Genomic DNA, 24,706 nt, shown 5'->3' with positions numbered 1-24,706 from the left:
AGAGAGAGAGAGAGAGAGAAAGTGTGTAGGGAGGCAGCGAAAGCGCTCTTCCTCAAGACTAGTTCCCCAGTCAACCGGCAGGGAGCGCTGAGCTCTCGACTACCCCGGATGTCCCCTGAGCCACAGGGATTTCTCAGAAGCCTCTCTGCCCTCTCTACCCTCGCCCTGGCCTTCGCCTTCCTCTCGCCCTGGCCTTCGCCTTCCTGACACGAACGAGTGAACACGGCCGCTACGAGCAGCAATGACGACAAACGTGCAACACCGGACCCCGACCGTCGGCCAACAACAACCGATGCCGGGAACATCTCAAGCCAGGCGGCGTGGACCCGGAGGCGGCCAGCGGACCGATGCAGCCGGTGGCGGCCCGGGCAACGCGCGACGAGCGGGGCGGTCACGCCGTCCCTGGCTCGACCGGCGACCACGAGGGCGCGAGGCCTACCGCGACGAGGGGGCTTCCGGATCGTCGGATCGATCCCAGCACCGGGGCGATAGAGAGCGAGTGCCCCGGGACGACGCTAGCCGGCCGGAATACTCAAACCCACGACCAGCCCGGGAACCGCGTCGGACCATCGCCACGTGGACCGGCCAAGTGGGGGACCAGCCGCCCCGAGTTTATGCGAGCGCGGCACCCTGGCGTGACCAGATGCGGGTGCCGTCCGCGCTCGCCTTGGAGAGTGTGCCACGTATCTTCAAGGGATGCACACTCCAAGACTTCGGGGCGGCCCAACCCGGCGTGGTCCTGGCCACCGATCCCGGGGCCAAATACTGCGAGGCCTGTGGCGGCCTCGTGGTAAACCTCGCCCGGCACGAGGCCTCGAGGCTGCACCGGGACCGTGTGAAGGCCGGGACCCCCAGGAAAGACCGGTCCCCCCACCGAGACGCGGCTGAGGTGCGGGCCCGAATGGCGCGGGACCCGGAATTCGCGGCGTTGGTGCTGGGACCGGAGCTGCTGGAGCTGCCGGAACCCAGCGCGGAGGCCGTCGACCTCGAACAGGAGGAGGCCTTGGAGGTCGACCTCCTGGAGTTGTGAGCCCACCAGGCTCAGTGGGTAACTTGAGCCCAAGTTACCATCGGTCTTAAGGGGGGAGGGATGTGGGGATTATGGAAACCGATAATTCCGCACGTCCAGAGGCGCGCCAGGAGACGCGAGTAGAGCAGACGCTCCTTGCACGGTTCTCCCGCTCGGGAAGGCCAGGCGGCTTCCCGGCGGCGCGAGCTCACCCCCTCCCGTCGAACCGGTCACATACGTAGACCGTCACGTGGCCGCGGAGTCCCGCGCCCATTGGACCGAGCCCAGAACAAGGCGGGGCGGTCGCGAGCGGCGCGACCGGCGCACGCCGGGGACGAGGAGACGACTGCGAGCCGCGACGAAGGACGGAGCTCAGGTAACCATCTTGTTCCCTTCCTTTGTCGTGCCCTACCTTGTTCGACCACGCTCGACCCCGACAAACGTCGAGGTCGACTCTATAGCCTGCTTCCAAGCGAATTCCCCCTGGAGCAATAAACCCTGTTTGTACTTGTTACACTATCGTGCGTTGTCGTGTTTCTGCCAGTCCTGATACCGCCGAACCCCGGTAGTACAGGGCAAGCACAAGGGAGTTGGCCGTCAAGCCTAAGCCTTAGGGACAAAGGCGGCTTGAGAGAACCCGGAGACTACAAGGTGAAATCAAGAGCGCAAGCCTACGTGCGCGTGTTGGACCAATGAAACGTATTAAGCCAATTCGGGGCCACGCAGCTGCGCTTGAATATATTTAAATTTTTTGCTCATGCCATGGTCTCCAAACTTCTGCTCGCGAATGTACAAAAAAAGTAAACAAGGTTGTTGAATGACAAAGATTTTCAAAATATTTGTGCTCAACTTGTTCTTTTCATGGCCTTTACGTTTTTCACACCAGCTGTATGCACTGCTTTGCTGGTTTGGAACTGATATAGTTCTAAAGTTCGTGTGATATTTTCTTATTAAATAGACAAAAAACGCGGAAGCATTGATATCAGTTATTTCTGCAAAATGTTTGGGACATACGAATACATTCTTCTATGAAAAATATATATTTTACTTGACAGTGGGTAGCATTCAGTAGTTTGTTTGCAGCTTCTAATATACAACGACATTGGCAATGGCAATGCAATTACTATTGATGTATTTGATCCCTCGACAAATTCTATAAGGAGGAGGCCGCGCTGCAACGTGAGCCCCCCTCTCTGAGCAAAAGTTCTGGCTAGGCCATTGTGCAGTGAAGCAGGTCTTTGAACACTGACCAGTTACAGACGATTTTCTGCATTTACACCCGTCGCTTACCAAGAGCTTAGCAAAGGTGTTCGGCTGAAATGTACCAAATTTTCTTTAGAAAGCTACTAATTTACTTTGTTCACAGGAACCTCCCTGAGAAAACTGACGTCAATCCGAGCATTTCTTGACGTGATTTTACTCTTTGCGGCGTCGGCCATTTTCGTTACGGCGCGGTTTCACCAAGGTCACCGCCAATGGCACCGAAAATATAGCCCTGCACCTAAGGCTTTCGCCTTCGAAAAACGGAAATTCCGTGGCAGTGATCATAACTCGACCAGGAACCTGCACGCAAATGCGCAAATGGACTCATAAACTGAGGCCAACCGAGATTAAGGGCGTCAATCATGCGACTGCGTATCCTGAAACATGCGCCCATCGCCACCATTTAGCAAGCTTACATTAGTCCTTTAGAATCAGCTTTCGAGAAATGAAGCGACAAAAGGGCATTTTTGCTTTTTTGATTCGATCGGGCAACAAGTTGGGCGAGGAAAATATGAACGGAGGGGGGGACCCGCTCTTTCAAGATTCTGCACCCGCTTTCCGTAAGCGGGGCTGAGCCTCTAAACGCCTATCAATAGCAGCAAAACTGCTGATTCACAGTCGACTAGCTGGCCGCTCGTCTTGTACGCGCGGTGGTTATCAGATCAGCCATTCCTGATTCGCGCTCGTCTGTGCTCGACGGTGAAAGCTGTTGGCGTGGTCCTTTTTTTTTCTTTTTTCTTTTATTGTTACAACGTCCATTCTGTTATCGTCCAGTACACTTCGTGCGTCATCGCGCGAATTTCGAATCTTAAAGGTCCGTACGCGACGTGGTATAAAAGCTGTGAACTAAAGGCGATGTCCGGAATTGCTGGGGTTGCTAATCATTCCACGTCTACCGCAGTACTTTCATTAACATAGGCAATAAACAACGCGCTTCATAATAACCAACTAGTAGGAGTTATTTTTCTTGACTTAAACAAGCCTTTGACGTCGTTGATCATAATGTCTTACTTAATGAGCTAAGCACTTATGGCTTTCGCAACAACGTACTCGAATTCTTTAGTACTTATTTTCACAATCGAAACCAAATCGTTGATTGAACAAGATAACCTCATCGCCTCAATATCTCAGAACAGGAGTGCCACAGGGATTTGTGCTTGGTCCCTTGTTTTTTACAATTTATGTCAATGACCTACCCCAGATTTTAACGTCCGCTAATGTATTAATGTATGCCGATGACACTGCTTTGATAATGACAGGTAACAACATCAAGGAAATAGAAGAAATAACGCAAATAGAGATTTCTAAGATTTCTGAATGGTTTATTGCAAATAAATTGACAATAAATGCCAAAAAAGGAAATATACTCGTTTGCATTCACGTTCCCAAACCGTCAGTAGATTCTATCTCAGTGTCTATAAATCAATGTCCACTCAAACGCACCGACTCACATACGTATCTCAGTGTTATTCTCGACAAAAATCTAAAATGGCGATGCCACATAGAAGCTCTTTGCTCAAAGCTAGCATCTGGCTGTTATTCTCTTCTCAGGATACGGGAACATTTTCAAAGAAACTTTCTCCGCATCTTGTATTTTAACACGAAAGTGTTTTATGCCGGGGTCCACCAAGACTTCACTGACGTATTTCCGTCACGGAAATACGTCAGCTTATAATGTACACGAACATAATACAAAGAAAGAAACCAGAAAAAAAAGTTCCACAAACATGCAAAATTTGGAAATCGAACCCACGACCTCTCGGTCCGCGACGATAGATCGCCGAGCGTTTGACCCATTGCACCACAAACGCATTTGCAGAGAGCTACACAGACGCGCCTTATATATCTAACACTCCTCCGTGTACCCGCGCTCTTGCTCGGGGCGGTGCCGCCGCCTACGAGCAGAAAAGAGAAGTACTGCATTATGACACTAACGCGCACCGACAGTGAACGCTTCGGTGGTCTCAGCACTACGACGCCTCGATGCCAGCATTCGAAGGGACGCTGGCATCAAGAAGCACTACCAACGCCACCTAGGTGGCGTTCACCGTACTCAGCACAGCGGAGCGTGGCCTCCGCAATTAGCTCTGAAAATGTTTCTGAAGTTGATCGCGGAGGCTGCAATTACGAAGCGCTGTACGCGCTGATTTGACTCGGTGACGATTCAGTTACGTGCTTTGTCTTGCGCGTTGTATTAGTGTGTGAGTTACGTGCTTCGTCTTTCGCGTTGTGCTAGCGTGTGCAGCGTAGTGCAGCTTCCATATGCACGACGGTTGCTCATGGTCATCGACGTTGGTAGTCGTGATGGAGGAGACGTGCCACCAGGCGTCAGCGTGGGTGCATCAACGCCTAAGGGCGCTTTAGCCACAAAACACCAATAGACATCATATATCAATGTGCAATAAACATTACACTACTTCTGTGAAGACACGTTTCACTTTCGTGTTCTATACCGATTCCTATATAAGAGGGATCAACCACATTTTTTTCATTTATTCAACCTCATTTAATGTGCTGTAATGAGTCTTGGGCATGGACGTTCACAACGTACCTAGAACCCATTCGACGCCTTCAAAAGCGAGCCATCCGCACCCTTACTTTCTCTCAGCGAAATGAAACAAGTAAACCAATCTTTGTCAAGTTACAAATACTTCTCTTCGATTCTTTGCGCAAAATAAATATGGTCAAAGGCATTAATAGCATCATAACAGTCAATCATCCATTTCATGTATCAATATTATGTATGCCAGCTTGCCCAACACAAAATAAAGCTTTTTCCAACGTCAATATACCACCGACAAGAAATATATATTGCCAGAGATTAGTGAAATTTATTGGCGTAAAAATATTGCACGACTTTCCATTTGAGGCTAAACAAAACAAAAATGTATCACATTGGTTTAAAAAATACTATCTTCAGCAAATGTCCGCGGAACCTGTCTATGTTCATCCCATGCACGCGATATATGGTATATATTAGTTTGCAACTATGTTTTATATGCCAAGTTGCAAATGCGATTTTTTGTCGTACTAACCAAATGTTCATTTCAATCTATACTGTTTTCTATATGCTCTATGAGTTCGTTATACTTATTCTGTGCTTTGTAGTGTCACAGACAAGGGACTGCCAATTACATATTTCTAAATGACCCCACTACTAGCCTTTGGCTAAGGGGTCATAGAGTGTTTGCACACAATTTGTATTAACATTGGAGAAATAAACTTGAAACTTCTAAGCATGCCGTGAATAGCATTGGAGAGATTGTGTCTCGTTGCCTGATCTCTTTCTTGATAGCTAATCCTTGTAGATATTTCCCAAGATATTCACGTATGCATCCTGTACTCCTTGATTACGCAATGCCTCTATGTCTGCTGGTATCTCTACCGAATCAAATACCTATTCATAATCTATGAAAGCCATATAGAGAGGTTGATTGTACTCTGCAGATTTCTCTATCACCTGATTGATGTCATGGATATGATCCATCGTAGAATATCTCTTCCTGAAGCCAGCCTGTTCTCGTGGTTGACTGAAGTCAAGGGTTGCCCTGATTCTATTGGGAATTACCTAAGTGAATATTTTATACAATACTGAAAGCAAGCTAATGGGTCTAGAATTCTTCAATTCTTTAACGTCTCCCTTTTTACGGATTAGTATTATCTTGGCGTTCTTCCATTTCTCTAGTACACTTGAAGTCATGAATCATTCCATACAAAGGGCCGCAAGCTTTTCAAGCATGGTATCTCCTCCTTCTTCGATTAAATCGACTCTTATTCCATCTTCTCCGGCAGCTTCTTTCCCTGGTCATGTCTTGCAAGGCCCTTCTAACTTCATCGCTAGTTATAGAAGGAGCCTCTGTATTCTGTTCATCACTACTTCGAATGAAAGTAGCTTGGGTGCACTGTGAACTGTACAGGTCAGTATAGAATGCTGCCACTGCTTTTAATATGTCATCGAAATTGCTGATGATATTACCCTGCTTATGTCCGAGTGCATATATCTAACCTTGTCCTATGCAAAGTTTTCTCACTGATTTCATGTTGCGTCCATATTTTACTGCTTCCTACAGTATAGAGCACTTATAACGTAACCGCTTATAGTGCAGGACCGGATATAGTGCGGTCTTTTAGGAGTCCCGTTAATTTTCCCATAGCACTCCATGTATACACGTATCGCTTATAGTGCAGTTGCGGGAAACGAAATACCGGTTACAGTGCGGCTGCCTGGGAGTACGGAAGTCAGCGGAGACGGCGAACGCTCCCCTCAAACGGGCGCCCCAAGGAGTGCTCGAGGAAGAAAGAGACGAAGTGGAGGAGAAGGGCACGTGGTGCGAACGAACAGCCAGTGAGGCTGAAACCAGAATCTTGAGTGCGAGTCGTCAAATATGACGGCGCGCATACCGAGCGAGGGCGACGAAACTGCCAACGCCGGCCAGCGCTCGCTTCAAGATAACGGCAGTAAACGAAACTTAGGGAGCGGGCGGCGCCGCCACGGCACGGCAAAGGGCGCACGCGGAGACCGTGGAATGTGAGGGAGGAAGGCGCTCGGGAAGCGGATTTCGCTTCGGCAACTCCGCCGCTTCGGTGGCTCCCCTTGCCCTCCCTCGTAGCTCCCTCACTTTCGACTGTCACCGTGCGCGCCCGCCGCCGTGCACTCGCCGCCGCTCCAGCCGGCCCGGTGGCGTATTTCTATTTGCGCCCACGTACAGCGCTCGACCGCTGGCGCCACGCTGCGCCGCTGATGCGTACCATGTTTCTAGCCGCCGCCGTTGGAACGGAGGAGGCGTTGACGGAGAACACGCTGGGCTGGTGGTGACTAGCCTGCTGTTAGGGGATCGGTGGTACTCCTAAATAAACGCATCACTGTTTTGATGATCAAAATATAATCTCACTATCAGGGAGGGAGCAGTCTACCTGACTGGAGCAGTATTTTTTAATTTGGGGTGTTGCTACGCTGCGCTCCGCAACACCCCAACGACCGCCGCTTCGCGTCGGCGCCCGGCACCACGGCTTCCGCCGTGGCACCGGGGTTCAACTGACCACGCTGGCAAACAGAGAGGAAAAAAAAGAAAAAGCGTAATATTAAAAAAATCAATTTAGCCAAAGCGGGAATCGAACCCGCGTACGCATCACCCTGGAGCGAGCGCCGTAACCACTCAGCCATACAGACACTTTCTTTTTTTTATTACATGGGAGCACACTCTTCAGCAACACAAGAAACAAGGCGCTACAGGTACATATTCAAAAGTCAGGCAAGCATGTGCACGCGTCCAATAAAGGCATCCAGTCCGGCGCTGTTTCTTGAGCAGCGTACACACTACGAACGTAGGCCGCAGATTCCCGAAAAAACGACCGAGTGCTTCGCGGTGGTTCAGCGTGCCTGTCACACATTCTACTGCGCCAAAGACTATGTAGACCAAGTACTATGAACATGTCATATGGTGGGTCACAGGAATCTTTAAAAGGTAAGAAACGAATTGTGTATGGTTTGATGTCTAAGTCTTTTTTAAGTGTTCTTTGGAGAATGTCCCAGAAGAACACGGCATCCCTACAATCGACAAAACAGTGAGCAATCGTTTCAGCATGTGGACACAAACGGCAGTTTGTAGACCACGGCACGAAACAGCCCCTTTTTTCTAACCAGGTTTTGACAGGAAGGGTTGCCGAATGTAAGTTAAAGAAAAAAAGTTTCGATCCCTGGAGGAATGATCATTCGACGGACACGCTTGAGTACATCTAAGTAGCAACATTCCAAATAAGGCGCACGATAATGGGGAACAGGAAACAATGTATCTATCAGTGCAGCAGAAATTTCTTTACGGGATGCAGTGAAAATATAATCCAAGCTAAAGCGAGCTTTAAGAAAGTGAAAGCCTTCAACAACCTCTTTCAAGAAGCCCCAAGGAGCAGATGGTGCATCACTGACAGATGACGACACAACTATTTCTGGAAGGTAATTCATTAATCGAAGTTGTAACATCTCTCTTATAAAAGGACTGTTTCCATCACGTAAGAAGAATGACCGGGAGACAAGTTGCCTAACAAAAAGGTGAACTAGGCCAAGACCACCACTCTCAAGAGGAAGAAAAGGTTATCACGCCGCATGGCCTCAACACGTGAGCTCCATACATAGGTAGCAAACACACGATGGAAAGCTTGCAACCTAAGTCGCGAGCAGTGTAATACCTGCAGGACATACATAAGTCGAGCTGCTAGAAACAGATTGCAAGCTTCAGCTCGGCTATATATGGACAACTGCCGCCCCTGCCATTTGTTAACCTTACGTTGTACTTCTGCAACTTCCGCTGACAACTGAGGATTACTATTGCGATATTGAGAGAGGGGTACACCTAAGTACCTAAAGTCTTGCCTCCACTGAATAACTGCCAAGTGAGTTGGCATTGTACACCATTGACCGAACCAAAATCCGGAACTCTTCTCAAAGTTCACAGTTGCACCAGAAGCTGAGCAAAACTGCTGCGTTATGGCAAGGGCAGTCTCCACACTTTTCTTGTCAGCACAGAAGAAGGCTATGTCATCTGCATAGGCAAGTACCCGGATCTGATTGGATAACAATCTGAACCCATGAAAGGTATGATCCTTCAAAATTCGTGCACAAAGCGGTTCCAAGTACAAAGTGAATAATAGAGGTGACAAGGGACAACCTTGTCTTACTGATGCCCTGAGGTGGATATATTCAGATAGACAACCATTAACTATTAGCCTTGTTGTGTCATTAGCATAACACATGGAGATGCCTTTAAAAAGAAGAGATGTTTATGTGCTCTAAAACACTACACAAGAAGCAGTGATTAACTTTATCAAATACTTTTGCCTAATCAACCTGAACTATTGCAACCTGACCCGCACTTCCTGTCACACACTTTAGCACAGACCGTGCAACGTGGATATTTGTCTGAATTGATCTTTCTGTAATGCCACATGTTTGATGGTCTACCACCAATGATCGAATTACTTCTTGAAGACGACTAGCTAATATCTTAGCAAATATTTTGTAATCCACGTTGCAAAGTGATATAGGGCGATATCCCTCAACTTTCTGCAATTTTGTTACATCACTGCTTTTTGGGATAAGTACTGTGTGCCCTTGATAGAGTGTGGCAGGTAGGTATCCAATCCTGTAAGCTTCTTCATACAGTTTAAGCAGAAAGGGAGCCAATATAGAACAGAAACATTGATAAAATTCCGCACTCAAGCCATCAGGCCCAGGAGTTTTGCCTTTAGTTAGCGAAGCAATGGTTGCTTCCACTTCCATGATACTTATGTCTCTATCAACGTCATCGCATTCTTCTTGACTGAGCTGTGGCAGCAACGAAATAAAGTTTTCCGTTACAGCTTCCCTCTTAATTGCTTTATGAGACTGAAAGATATTCTCGTAATGATCCGTGAACCCTTTCATTATTGTATCCTGGTCATTAACAATCGCTCCGGTATACTCTATCTCGAGAACTTGCTTCGACAGAGCATGCCGACGCTCATCACCAAGCGAACGACTACGAGGCTGTTGCTCTAAATACCGACGAGTACGCGCTCGAACTAGTGCACCTCTGTATCTCTCAGTGTCCATTGTCTGCATTTGTGCCTTAACGTTGTAAATGTCCTCAATGTACTTGCCAGGATGCAGGCATTCAAGTTCGTGTAGCTTATCTAGCAACTTGCGCAACTCTTTATATTTTCCTTTTTTCTCAAAAGACAATATGGAAGCTTCTTCAATAGCTATCATTTTAACTTCTTGCTTGAATATCTCCCATTGCGCAAGGACAGATAAAGAACTACGACTTGAAACGTCAATAAGAATTTCCGGGACGCGCTTGAGAAAAGACTTATGTAAGAGTAACTAATTGTTAATTTTCCAGAAATCCCAGTTCATTTGCGAACTCTGACACTGCCGGTTGCCAAAACAAACAGACACCAAACAATGATCACTGAAGAACACAGGGTGCACACAGTAGCCGTATAGTCTAGGGAGCATAGGTAAAGATACATAAATCCGATCAAGCCTTGCATGAGATGTACCTTGAAAATGTATGTAGCGAAAAGAGACCTTTTTATGATCCCCTACATCAACAAGCTGGTAGTCACATGTCATGGCATTCAAAACGTCAGCGCTGGTATCATGGCGTTGCCTTGTAGACGACCGATCCTGACCACTACACACACAATTAAAGTCACCTAAGACAACTAATACACGGTCATTGCGTAGGTGCTGGGTCAATGAGAGAAAGTAGTCCTCCCGGTCGCGTGCCTTACTTGGCGCATACACACAAAGAAACCTCCAAACATGACTATCTATGTTGACATCACACTATACAAGGCGCCCTTCCCTATCAGTGCACAGTCCAAACACGTAGCATTGCCGCGTTTTCCTCACAAATAGCATACATCCTCCAGAGACACCAATCGCGTGGCTGACACATACTTCATACTCCGAAAGAAATGGAGCTACAGCAGCCGCTGTGTCGTCATCGGATTTAATTTTTGTTTCCTGAATTGCAATAACATCTAACGCTCGGCTACGCAACAAGTGTAATAACTGACCCTGCCGTCGCTTACTACGTAAGCCACGGACATTCAGTGTTCCAAACGTTAAGGGCGCCCGCCATGATTCCACTACTGAGGCGCAGCGCCTACACGTAGCGCTGCTACCTTTGTTCTGCCTGTCCCATGCCTTTGAGGAGTCGCAGCTGCAGCAACTTCTTGAACTGCAGCGGCATCTGCACTCACAGGGGCTCCATTAAGGGGTTTCTTCGCCTTAGCCGCGACGACCTTTGGCTCTTTCCCAGAGCACTCCAAATCATCTGCCGGCGCTGGACGCTTCTTTGATGTCTCAGTCATTGCAGTATCCTCGGCAGGATGAAGCTGGTCCCGAAATGGCGGTGATTCGATCCACGTTGCACAAGCGTCTTTTTCACGGTTAGTTACTGTTTGTTCTTCAGTAACCTTCGCTGTAGCTGTGTCCGCAGCTGTCGATATTTGCACTTCTTGAGCCCGGTGGTCTTCAGCAGGCGCTTCGCCACAGGCATCTATGACCTCACTTACATCCATGAGGTGGTTAACGATGGTGTCATCGTCCACCGGTTTACTGCCACGAAGCTTGTCAGCATACGTGTCAATGCATGCCTCTGCGTTATGACCATAACGGTGGCACTTCGCGCAGCGTGGTGTTTTGCACTGTCTTCTTATGTGCCCTACTCTGTTGCATCGAAGGCACAAGGGAGGTCGTCCGGGAATCAATAGTAAGCATTGATGTCCGAAGATCGTCAGAAGATGAGGGAGGGAACTGGTAGAGAGGCCTTCTTTGAGCGTGAATTCTACATCACGATTCGTTATCTGCCAACTCTCCATGCCTTCGCAACGCCACATTTCTCTGGTTATGGATTGCACCATGCCATATGGTTTCAACGCTTCAACGATACACTTCTGTTCTAGGTGAGGAGGAAGCCACAGAAGCTTCATTTTGATGTTCCGGCTTTCTGGGTCGATGACAAGGCACTTCAGTCCTTTGACTAGTAGCTCACCTTTATCGAGGAGCTTCTGCTTGGAAAGGCTGTTGGCATAGGTGACGAGCCACAGATGGCTCATCTGATACTGGGCTGCTCCGAGAATGTCCTTGGTATCCAGCACCAAGAGCAGGGCATCACGAAAATCCGGGGCGCGGTACGGCCGACCAGCGAGGTCCGCATGTAGGAACACTGAGTTCAGAACGGTGTTTCCCGATGGCAAACGAGGAAGAACGATCTTGTAATTAACGGTAACGGTAGACGTTGCAAGAGATCCTCGGCCTAGGGCCGATGCGCTGTTTCCAACAGAGCACATTTTGAACACTGCCGTTCGAAGCAGCTTCTTCTGCTTCCTCCACAGCCACGCTTCCCCTCAGCCATACAGACACGTTTTCACGGCCTGCATTCATGCGAACCATATGATTGCATTCGAGCGCCCTCGGCGAAAGCAGCCACCTAGAAACGCAGTACGCGCGAGCGGCGCAGCGTGGCGCCAGCGGTCGAGCGCTGTACGTGGGCGCAAATAGAAATACGCGGCCCGGCGCCAGCTCGCCAAAGTTTCGTTTTCTGCCGTTATCGGGAAGCGGGCGTTTTCCGGCGTGGGCCGTTTCGTTGGCCGGCCTGGGACAGCGCCGCTGCTTCCCTCTGCGCCGTAGCCGCAGCGTGCAAGGAAGCATAAAGGAGAAAGAAGGGTTCACTGCCATTTTCTACACGTGGCTACGGTAGCGTGGCTGAGACGTCGGCACGTACACGCATGCTCCGGCGCAACGCAGAATCGGCGACCTTGACAATTGAAAGAGGGTGAAATTTCCGCCGCGTTTTCTTTGTTTCTCTTTGTTTCGTTCGCGCGCGACATTGAGGGGTCTCTCCTGAGCTTTTACTCTATGGCGGTGCGGGAGCAATGCCGGTCGGAGGCGCCGCCGCGTGATTTGGTTCGAATTAACGAGATTCGACTGTAAATTGAATGCAAACGTTCTAGCCGCATTCCTCGACTGTCGCATATGCGTGGCGGCTCGGTGTACATGCGTTGCATATGTGCGGGCCTTGAAAATTGTTGCTTTGGTTATAGTGCGGTACCGCTTATAGTGCGGATATTCGCGACTCCGGCGACTTACGTTATAAGTGGTCTACTCTGTATATCTTTTCCACGTTATAATTTCGAATATCCCTTACTTTGTTCTTGTTGATCAATTTTGACAGTTCAGCGAATTCTATCTGATCTCTCGAGTTTGCCAATTTCATGTGTTGTCGTTTCTTTACTAGGTCATTTGTTACTTGTGAGAGCTTACCTACTGGTTGCCTTGGTACCTTAACTCCCACTTCAATTGCTGCTTCTGAGATCAGCCTAGTTGCAGTTTCATTCATTGCCTCTATGTTGTCAATGTTGTCGGCACTATGCTGGGATAGGCAGAGTGTATGAAATCTATTTCATTCCTTGTTTCTCCATTAGGGCTTTTCCTGGTCCACTTCCTGTTAGTGTGCTGCCTAAAGAAGGTATTCATTATTCGGAGCCTATTCCTTTCCGCGAATTCTACCAACATCTCACCTCTACCGTTCCTAGAATCGAAGCCTAGTTGCCAATTGCTTTCTCACCAGCCTGATTTTTCCACACTTTTGCATTGAAGCCGCCCATGACTACAGTATACTGAGTTTGCACCTTTCTAATTGCTAATTCAACATCTTCATAAAACTGTTCTATTTATTCATCATCGTGACTGGAGGTTGGGGCGCAGGCTTGTGCTACCTTCTTTCGATACCCCTTATTCAGCTTTATTACGTCGACTGCTACTCTCTCATTATTGCTGTAGAATTCATCAATGTTGCCCGCTATGTTCTTATAGACTAGAAATCCTACCCCAAATTCTCTATCAGCTGAAAGACCGCTGTAGCAGAGAACGTGACCGTTAGTCAGCGCTGTATAAGCATCACCAGTTCTTCTAACCTCACTTAGGTCAATAATATTCCAGGCAATACCTGATAATTCCTCAAATAGCCCTGCTAAGCTAGCCTAACTCGAGGGGGTGCACGTGTTGAGCGTTGCCAGGTTAAGATTCCAGTGGCCGCTTGTCCGGGCTCAGAAATTCTTAGCACCATCTGTCACGTTGCAGGTCTCACCACCGCCTTGGTCAGGTGCTGCGCAGCTGCTGCGGACTGAGAGCCACGAGTTAATAGTAGGAGTCATGAGGGAGGTAGTGTCTGAGAACTGCTCCAGGGAGGCCACTTCCTGTTCTGATGAGGGAGTGACTTTGTGGAAGTTTAGTGGGCCTTCCTGATTTGGTTGCACCTAGACTAGTATAGCCCCACTAGCTTCTCGGCAATATCTTTTTGCCGGTGTCAGGCACCACTCCATGCCTGAAAATGTAGTGGACTGGAGGACGATTTGAACTTGCGACCTTCAGATTAGAAGCCGCGTGTTCAACCTCTGCTCTACGCCACCACATACATTACCTGTAATGTACCTTAAATGGGCAATTGGCTGGCCTAGTTGGCAATTTTCATTGTACATGAGCGACAGCAGTTGTCCTCGTCAATGGTTACTTCGTCTGGCATGTGCTTCACGCTGTACACCTTTATCTGTAGTGCAATAATATACTGCAAGTCATGAGACATGAAAAGGATATGCCTATTCTATAATTTGTGATTGATAGAAATGCAGGCCTACACATTTGAAATAAAAAGGAAGGCCTCATATGGACTAATAAGAGAAAGATCATATTGCTCGAGCTCTTATTAAGCAGTCTACTAAACTTGTAGTTCACTGGTCATTTTATTAAATATAAGTATTGTTAATTAAAATTAGTTGACATTCCACACTTCGTTTGCGATCTGCCTCGCGGTCACGAAGTGCTCTGGGAGTGTCGACACCATCATTGGTAGCTCGCATGATGCTCCGCTCATGTTTGTTTAATAGAGGAGGCGAGCGTATCCGAGGCCGGCTGTTCTGATAACGAGTCCTGTTCCTGCGAGAGATTAGAGGGCAGAAATCAAAACGGTGGAAAAATTGGAGTCTAGCATGCACCCCCCCCCCCCAACATCCCAAGACACAATGCAACGGCACGAATAGGCGTTGATGCACTAAAACCCAATTACAGAATAGTCCACTTGTAGTGCAAGTCACCAGAACCGCAAATATCCGCACTTTAAGCGTTATCGCAGTATAACCAATGCAAGTGCTCAAAGTTTGCACATGTGCACAGCATATAGATCAAGCAGCCGCGCGTATCCGAGAATTGCAGCATGCGATCTGGAGTTTTGCATCCGTTTCAGTTTACAAACGTTGAAGGGGGAGGGGGGCAGGTTGGCGCGCGTCTACTTTTGTAGCGTGGCCTGGCTGGGCGCGTGGCTGTCAGTGCGTCTGAGCGCATACTCAGCCCAGGCGTTCCCCATTGAAGAAGTAATCAGCCGCATATTGAAAAAGTGGGCGTGCCATTATGGCGTTGCATCACGTGCGTTATCTTCCAGTGCGTATAGTACTGGAGGTTGCATAATCTCGAGTTTCGGAGACGCGCTCAAGCGAGAGCCAGGCAAAGCATCCGCTCCCCGATGCTGGCGCTTTTCATGACAGCGTTTTCCTACTGCGCCCGACCCTATTAACTGCGCGGGCAGAGCCTGGCTGGCTTCGCTTCGTACCACCGATGTCAAGATGTCGCCCAGGTGCAATGAAACCGTTCTTTTGTCGCAATCTCAAATTCAACGAAATGATTTTTTTTTCGGATTTGCTTTTTCCGACTGCCCTATAGTCCGGAAAATTTTGCAGCCCCTTCCGTGCAAGAAAAATCCATCAGCAACTGCGCGCCTTTGTGTAAAAGATCAAATTTAAATAATTAAATTTTGATATAATGAACAAATGTGCCGATTTTACCGACTTCGTTATATCGAGGCACCAGTATTAATTAGTGAAGTGTGCGCCCAAATATATGGGTTTAATTTTTTGTGTGTTTCAATGCATGACATGGTGTTTTGTTATAAAAGTGCAACAACAGTGCATGTTTGCCGCATCTTTGATGGTGCATATTGACGCGTGTGCTCTAGGCAGACGACAACGACGATGGGAGCATTAACGGACTCCTTCTAGTGGGTCAGTGGTATTTTGGCTAACGACGAAGAAGACGTGTCTCTGTTCCGTTTTGCTTGAACAGGTCCTCCTGCTGTTCTTGAAGAACGTATCCCTGTCCTCTCTCGGCGTTGTACCGTGACAGTGGTGGAGGTGCGGGGTATATTGACCACGCCTGATGCTACGGACTCCTTCTGGGAGTCGTTCATCTAGCCCGGACGCATTGTCACCAGTTACGACCCCCGTGCACCGCTTCAGTCGTCGACTGCTAGGCCTCGCCCCGGAGTTCTCCCCTCTTCAACCACATCTTTCCAGGAGCTCCACACATCTGGCAATGGCCGAAACGAGCCCACCGCAAGCACCCCAATGCAGCCAGTCTCCCAGTCAACAACAGGTAACTGTTATTCATCCGCTGGTTCCCGATCGCTATCGCGGTGCAGCGTTCGAAGACATTGAAGACTGGCTCGACAAGTACGAGCGCGTCGCCCAGATTAACCAGTGGACTGAGCAGCAAAAGCTCTCTCACGTCTATTTCGCGCTTGACGACAGTGGCCGTACTTGGTATGAGAACCGCGAAGCTAGCCTATCGACATGGCATGACTTTCGGCAGAAAATCACCGATACGTTTGCAAGTTCCGACCGACGCGACCGCGCCCAGCAGTTGATGGAGCTGCGGGTGCAACAACCCAATGAGTCGGTCAAAATGTTCGCCGAAGACATGGCCCGTCTCTTTCGTAGAGCCGACCCGAACATGACCGAGGATAGGAAGTTACGCTACCTCATGCGAGGTGTAAAAGAGCAGTTGTTCGCGGGGCTTGTGCGGAATCCACCAGTCACCGTCGCTGATTTTATCAAGGAGGCTACGGCTATTGAGCGGGCCCTTCATCAACGATGCAGGCAGTACGATCACCTGTCCACCAGCACCGCAATCAATGCCGCCGCATTGACTCCACAGTATCAGAGCTCCTTGCGTGAAATGATAAGAGAGATCGTCAGAGAAGAAGTTCACCGGATCCTGACATCGACACTGGATAGCCCCGTCGCGTCAATTGCCGAAGTGGTACGCGACGACATCAGGCAGGCGTTACCGGCCGCCGATCTTCCCGACCACCAGCGTCCCATGAGTTACGCCGCCGCTGTCCGATATTCCCCACCCGTTACAACCACACCCCCGTACAACCAGCCTCCGAGAGCCGCTCCTTGGTCGCCGCCGCAAGAGGAGGCTTTGCGGCGCGCACCCGTGATGCCGATGCAGTCCTACCGCCAGCCGTCATTCGCCGCGCCTTGGACCACACCGCAAAACGACCCTTCGAGACGGCCACAATTTCGGAGATCCGACGCGTGGCGCACCGCCGATAACCGCCCTCTCTGTTTTAACTGCTGGGGCGCCGGCCATATTTCGCGCCATTGCTGGCATCGCGACACATCCTTTCGACCTCTTCGTCCGTGGTCTGATGGTCGACGTGCAGATGGCGACACCCCTGCTACGCCGCGACGACGCTGCTTTTCAGCGACCTCCCATAGAGCACCCGAATGACGAATCCGTGCCGAATGATCGGACTGATTTCGGCCATCGGTCGCGCTCTCGAACCCCTCCACGCCAGATGCCTGCTGGACGTACTTTTGCTAACCTTCAAGGCCGAAGGTCGCCCAGTCCCCGCCGGGGAAACTGAAGGCGGCGACCTCTGGGGGTAAGGTTGCAGGCCCGCCGCAAGACAATAAAAAGCCCCCAACTCGCCCGCTGCCGAACGCCGAGCAGCCGATAACCACCGACCCCGAAGAAATTGTGAGTGCCGACCTTGATGTTTTTGTGGATGGGCAGCCAGTGACAGCATTAGTCGACACCGGTGCTGACTTTTCTATAATAAGTCAGGAACTCGCCCTCCGCCTGAAGAAAGTGAAGACGCCATGGACGGGACCTCACATAAGGACGGCAGGCGGCCAATTACTGATGCCTACTGGAAGATGTACTGCAAGAATTAATATTGGAGATTCTTCTTTCGTGGCCGCTTTCATCGTTCTTCCTGCGTGCTGAAAATATTTGATTCTTGGAATGGATTTCCTAAGGGAATATGGCGCCGTAATTAACATTCCAGACCGCATGGTGACGTTTTATAAGAGCCCTGGTTTAATCCATTACTTATCGCCGCAACACAATGCCTTTCGTCTAACAGAAGATGACGTCGTAATCCCACCTCGGTCATGTATTCTTGTTTCGGTGGCCTGTGACGTACCGTTTCATTGCGAAGGAATTGCCGATCAAATAACCGTTTTGTTGTTTAGTCACGGTATTTCGGTCGCACGAGGAATTCTCAATGTCACCGACGGGCGCACGAACCTCTTGCTAACAAATTTTAGCACAGAGAGACGGCACCTTCCAAAAGGCACGGCTGTGGCTTATTTTGACGGTGTTGCGGATGTTCGCGGCTGCTGTTCGCTACTCGAAGAAGCGCCTACACAAGACCCAGCTTCCGCACTTGACGTCAGCACTGTTTTGCCGCCGCACGAACGAGAACAGCTTCTTACGCTATTGGCCCAGTTCGTCGACTGCTTTGCGTCGACTTCAAGAGTTGGTCGGACGCCTCTAACAAAGCACCGAATAATTGCAGAGGATACGGCTGAGACCCATTCACCAAAATCCTTATCGTGTGGCACCCAGAGAACGTGAAGCCATACAACAACAGGTGACCAATATGCTTGAAGACGACGTGATCCAACCATCAACGAGTCCCTGGGCATCGCCTGTAGTTCTAGTCAAGAAAAAAGACGGCAGCTTGCGTTTCTGTGTGGACTACCGAAAACTCAATCAAGTGACGAAGAAAGACGTGTACCCGCTACCCCGTATCGACGATTCCCTCGACAGGCTTCGACACGCACGTTACTTCTCTTCAATGGACTTAAAAAGCGGCTATTGGCAAATCGAGGTAGACCCCAGAGACCGTGAAAAAACTGCTTTTGTGACCCCAGACGGCCTGTACGAATTTAATGTTTTGCCTTTCGGCTTGTGCTCTGCGCCTGCTACGTTCCAACGCCTCATGGATACTGTGATTTCCGGTCTGAAGTGGAAAAGCTGCTTAGTGTACCTCGACAACGTCATCGTGTTTTCCGCAACGTTTAAAGAACACCTCGAACGGCTTGAAGCAGTTCTGCAGTCCATAAGATCCGCCGGCCTCACGCTGAAACCGGAGAAGTGCCACTTTGGCTTTGCGGAACTACAGTTTCTTGGTCACGTCGTCAGCCACGCCGGTGTCCGCCCAGATCCTGCAAAAATTACCGCCGTCGCACAGTTTCCCGTACCATCCGACAAAAAGGCTGTCCGGCGGTTCCTCGGCCTCTGCGCTTATTACCGGCGGTTTATTGCAGACTTTGCTCGCATTGCGTCGCCGTTAACCCGCCTCACGAGAGACGATGCTCCTTTTGTATGGAGTGATGAAGAGCAAGGTGCATTTAACATCTTGCGGCAACGTCTCCAGACACCTCCAGTGCTTGCCCACTTTGATGAGACCGCTCCTACGTTGCTCCACACTGATGCCAGCAATGTCTGCTTGGGAGCTGTTCTTGTACAGCGGCAGGAGGATACGGAAAGACTGATCGCCTACGCAAGCCGAACACTCACGCACAGAGGCTAATTATTCCACAACTGAGAAAGAATGCCTCACCGTGGTATGGGCGGTTATGAAATTTCGCCCATATTTGTACGGCCGCCCTTTCAAAGTTCTCAGCGACCACCATTCACTGTGTTGGTTGACGAACCTTAAAGATCCGTCCGGACGATTGGCACGTTGGAGCCTAAGGCTACAAGAGTTTGACATGACGGTCATGTACAAGTCGGGGAAGCGACATACGGATGCTGACTGCCTGTCTCGATCGCCGATAGAGTCGGCTTCTCCACTCGAAGAAGACGATACAGCATTTCTTTGTGTTCTGGACACAGCCGCCATCGCTCAACAACAACGGGACGACCCTGAGTTGCTTGCACTCATCAACTACTTAGAAGGAAGGTCTGCGAAAGCACCTAGAGTTTTCGCCAGAGGACTGTCGTCGTTTTGTTTACGGGCCAAAGTCCTTTACAAAAGAAACTTTTCTTCTACCGGGTCCCCCTACCTGCTCGTCATTCCTGCAGCTCTTCGTTCGGAAGTACTTCAAGCCTGTCACAACGAGATGACTTCTGGTCACTTAGGCTACACGCGAACATTGGGCAGAGTGCGGCAAAGCTACTTCTGGCCGAGACTTACCACGGCCGTAAAACATCACGTTCGCTCTTGTCTTGACTGCCAGAGGCGCAAGTCACCCCCGACGAAACCAGCCGGCCTCCTACAACCTGTCCAGGTTCCTCGAACACAATTTGATCAAATTGCAATGGATATCTTGGGCCCACTTCCTACTTCCACTGCAGGGAATCGCTTTGTTCTCGTCGCAACCGACTATCTGACACGTTACGCTGAGACAAAGGCCATCCAGAAAGGCACAGCGGCCGAGGTGGCGCGCTTTTCATTGAAAATGTTGTGTTGCGACACGGAGCCCCAAGCGTCGTAATTACCGACAGAGGAACCGCATTCACGGCTGCACTTTTAGATCACGTCTTGCTGCTAAGTGGAACAGCTCATCGGAAGTCGACCGCCTACCATCCACAAACCAACGGACTGACAGAGCGCCTTAACAAAACAATTGAAGACATGCTTTCAATGTACGTGGATGTCGAACATAAAATTGGGATGACATCCTCCCTTATATCACGTTTGCGTACAACACGGCGAAACAAGAGACGACGCGCATGATTCCGTTCACCCTTGTTCATGGCCGAGAAGTACGAACGATGTTGGATGCAATGCTTCCACACGAATTTGACGACACCGAAACGGACGCCGATGTCTTCACGCAACGTGCCGAAGAGGCTCGGCAGCTCGCGCGTGTGCGGATCTGCCAGCAGCAAGACTACGACGCAGGCCGCTATGATGCCCACCGAAGAACCGTAAGCTATGAAGTCGGCGCCAGAGTGTGGGTTTGGACACCCATACGGTAACGAGGCCTCTCCGAAAAGCTGTTAAGGCGATACTTCGGCCCATATCAGGTATTGCGGCGACTCAGTGATGTCACCTACGAGGTCGTCCCCGATAGCCCCAACTGTACGAGGCGCCGCCCGCACGTTGTACGAGGCGCCCGCACTTGTGCACGTTGTACGCATGAAGCCGTATGTGAGCGAATGACTTTGCGAGAGACCCTCACTTCCGCAAGTGGCATTTCTGGTATAGCATCGGGACGATGCTCTTCTAGGGATGGACAAATGACGCGTGTGCTCTAGGCAGACGACAACGACGATGGGAGCATTAACGGACTCCGTCTAGTGGGTCAGTGGAATTTTGGCTAACGACGAAGAAGACGTGTCTCTGTTCCGTTTTGCTTGAACAGGTCGTCCTGCTGTTCTTGAAGAACGTCTCCCTGTCCTCTCTCGGCGTTGTACCGTGACAATATTATGGTGCACATCTGGAAACCCAATGCATCCTCGGAAAAGTTGATTACTGATTTGTTAATTAGTAGATTACGCATTTCAATTTCTTGTGTAAGCAATGTCTGTCTCCGAGTCATCCAGCTCAAGGACTACAATTATGCTAACTGCCACAGGCGATTTTCTAAAATTCTGTACTGTCTGAAATAAAACGCTCACTATCAAGAAATACCATTGCAACGTTTCTATCTGGTAAGTGTGCGAAACTTCTAGAACTGACAAAGCAATATGACTTACCCCCTCCTCTTGCAGTCATTACGATGGTGAGGCTGCAGTGAAATTTCCATCAACCAATGGTTCTTGCCTTGCATTGACAATGAGACTGATTTCTCCAAGAGGTGGCCACTGCAAGCACAAAAGACACCTGCATTCAGGGCTGCCCTTTTGCTAGTACAACAGCACTTATGTGGGCATTTTTATGACACTGTTGTATGAGCAAACATTTGAGCGGCCCTGAAACAATTTTTGAACATTGCCTATCTGTACAAGAGGTTCTTGTGAACATGCGAGTAAAATATTAGTGCACTGCACAGCGCACGAAATTTACAACCTTGTAGTAGGAACACTGCAAATTGTCTGCGCTCGCCTCCGCAATGTCGTCATGCAGCTTCATCGCAAGTAGCGATGCCCACCAACAGCTATTCGCAAGCTTTGTGATCACCACAACATTCTCCGATTCTTCGAAATAGTATTATTGGTAACATTGAGTTTAATGGAATAGAAATATGTCTGTGATTTCAAAAGACTAAAAAACCATTTAAACTTGGCACAGCTGGTCTACACACGACAGTTGCGCGAAGCTGCGTCTGCTTAACGTGGCCTCTCAGATAGCAGCAGCATGCTGAAAAGCGCAATCTACCAGGGCTAGTACGGTCGCCAAGAGGTGTCGTGATGATACGCCTCGTGGCCGACATGCTCATCTTTTCTGCGGGAGTTTGCCCCCTTTGGCTTCTCTCCTGTGTTGATTCCAGCGCTAGTGGAGACAAAAGGAGAAAGTTGCTCATCGGTGCGGCAACTATGTCTATCTCTTCTTACACTAGAATGTTAAAAATTTTTAGGGCAGGAGATTCGCGAGGTGATGTCATTAATTAATGAGGCTATTCTATTATTACTAGTTACAGAAGTGCTTCAGGGTCCCTTTAAGAGATTTGTTACATTTGTAAACAAACAGTGAAGAGAATGAAACCAGCAGGTTGCTGTCGTCTAAGACGTAGCAGTCTATTGCAATTTTTTCAACTACAAGCAATTTTACAGCTAGCAGGACGGGAGAGCCACAATCTACAAAAAGTACGAGTGCTAAACAAGAGAAGCATGTGCTGACAGTGCGAAGTTTTGTGTGCATTACTGCCCAAATATTGAAATAGGTTACTCAATAAAATAAAACATAACCATCCAAATTTTAGATTTACTTCATGATATCCGATAACACATTATTGTGCTCAATATACAGAAGAATCTCGTTAGTTAGAACGCCATTGGGGCGGGAATTTTATTTGAATAAAACAAAGTTCAAACAACGGAGAGCCCTATAAATAGAGCACTGGATCAATTGTGTGGTACAGCACACAACCCAAATACCGTCACTAGGTTTGCATGATGACATGTGCTGGCAGAAGCGTGGGCTCACGTTCATAAAGTCCATGTGCGATAAGATTGCACCTCTAGTACCGTTTGCTGTGGGTGTGAGGGAAAACGTACGAGGGTGAGCCGAGAAGGATGGTGCTTTGAGTGTGCCATATTCCCACCTGCTCAATGTTGGAGATTACGTGATCAAGCGGCTTGAGCCCTTCCTGCTGCTTTTAAGCTGGATGAAAACAAGGACACGTGATGCTCTGCTAGGTCCTGTTTGGTCTTGGCTTTCAGCGATTCTTACCTCGATATTTTTACCGACACGTGACGTTACGCGTAGCTAGCGATGCATCGAACCTTCGCTATTGGCTTGGTTTTGTCCAAAAAGCGGCGCATGGGAGTGCGAATTTGTTCGAAATAACTGTTGTGCGGTTTTTGGAGTTTGAATTCGCTAGAGTTTTTCTTTATTGAAATACACAGGACTTGACGGGACCACCAGAGAAGTTCGAATGATCCATCAATTAGAACTACCATATCCATATTCGTACGTATCCAGTGAGCGAGTTCATCCTGTTCACTGTAGTACAGGCATCTTTTACAAAGTGACGCAAACAAGCCCTTTATCAAAATTGTGTACAGATCTTTTGATGTCTGCATGTGTTCCACTGGCATTACTTGTAACTTTAACAGTATCACTTATAATAATACATATTGAACACAAAGCTCTTAGTAAAGATAATATAAGGTTAGAGAAGTATGCTTGCATCACATGGTTAGCACTTTACAACTACTGTATTAGTGTGCAACATATGCACAACCTCAATGCAGAAGCTTATAATTACTAGTACGAAGGTTGTGTAATAGATTCATCATCATCAGCATATTTCATGTTCACAGCAGGGTGAAGGCCTCTACAAGCGACCTCCAGTTACCCCTATCTTCCAGTAGCCGCAAATTATGCCTGCTAATTTCCCATTTCATCGAACGACCTAATTCTCCAGCGTTCTCCACTGCACTTCCCCGCCCTTGGCACCCATTATGTACTTAGTAGACGCCAGGTTATCCACTCCGTGCATTACATGGCCTGCGCAGCTTCATTTCTTTGTCTTGATGTCAACTAGAATATCGGGTGCTCCCTTTTTGCTCTCTAGTCCACTCTGCTGCCTTCCCGTCTCTCAACGTTACATCTAACATCTTTTGTTTCATGGCTCATTGCGGAATCCTTAACTTCACGCTTCTTAACCTCCAAGTTTCTTCCCCATGTGTTATGGTAATACTATATAATGCAATAACTTGTACTCTTTATAAAAATAGCAGTAAGTTGCCAGTCATCAGATGTAACGAAGTTTGGCACATCCAGAGCCAAAAGAATCCATCTCACAAACGTGGTTGTTGTGCTCCCCTAGATGCTCGTTTCTGTGCACTCCACGACGGTGCTCAGGCGGGGCGGTACATAGAGCAATGGCCTGAAAATCGGACTGGGATTGTACGCAGACAATCTTGCAAAGTCCTCGTCCAGCATCGATTTAGATGCGACAGCAATTGCAGCAGGTGGTGAAGAGGCAACATTGTGCTCAGCTGACACTGCTGATACTGCGAAAACAAAACACAAAAGCAGCAGCATATGAGAGAAGTACCACGAGCATCTCTGTCAAAGAAATGGCTCTTACTGGAAACTGTCACACTGCACTTGCGATTTCCAGGCAAATTTCCACAGCATCCCTGGTGGATATTGTCTGGTCAGTAAGCACTTACAAAGTGGAAGAAGGTTAGGCCATAATAGC

At 48.8% G+C, this 24,706-nt stretch overlaps 1 protein-coding gene and 1 long non-coding RNA gene across 2 annotated transcripts in view; both read right to left on the bottom strand.

Annotated features, from left to right (window-relative positions):
- The window catches only part of LOC119454553 (uncharacterized), a 490,192-nt gene that overhangs the window by 424,384 nt on the left and 41,102 nt on the right, over positions 1-24,706 (bottom strand). The window lies entirely within an intron of this gene.
- Positions 14,630-24,446, bottom strand: LOC125942501 (uncharacterized). The gene is made up of 3 exons (XR_007465160.1): positions 24,304-24,446; positions 21,591-21,698; positions 14,630-14,753 (listed from the first exon to the last, which is right to left on the bottom strand). It is a non-coding gene; the product is annotated as an uncharacterized LOC125942501 (long non-coding RNA).

This window comes from Dermacentor silvarum, chromosome 1, assembly GCF_013339745.2.
Source record: "Dermacentor silvarum isolate Dsil-2018 chromosome 1, BIME_Dsil_1.4, whole genome shotgun sequence".
Lineage (NCBI taxonomy): Eukaryota > Metazoa > Arthropoda > Arachnida > Ixodida > Ixodidae > Dermacentor > Dermacentor silvarum.
Note: the sequence above shows the minus strand (reverse complement) of the source record. Positions and strands in the feature narration are given on the sequence as shown.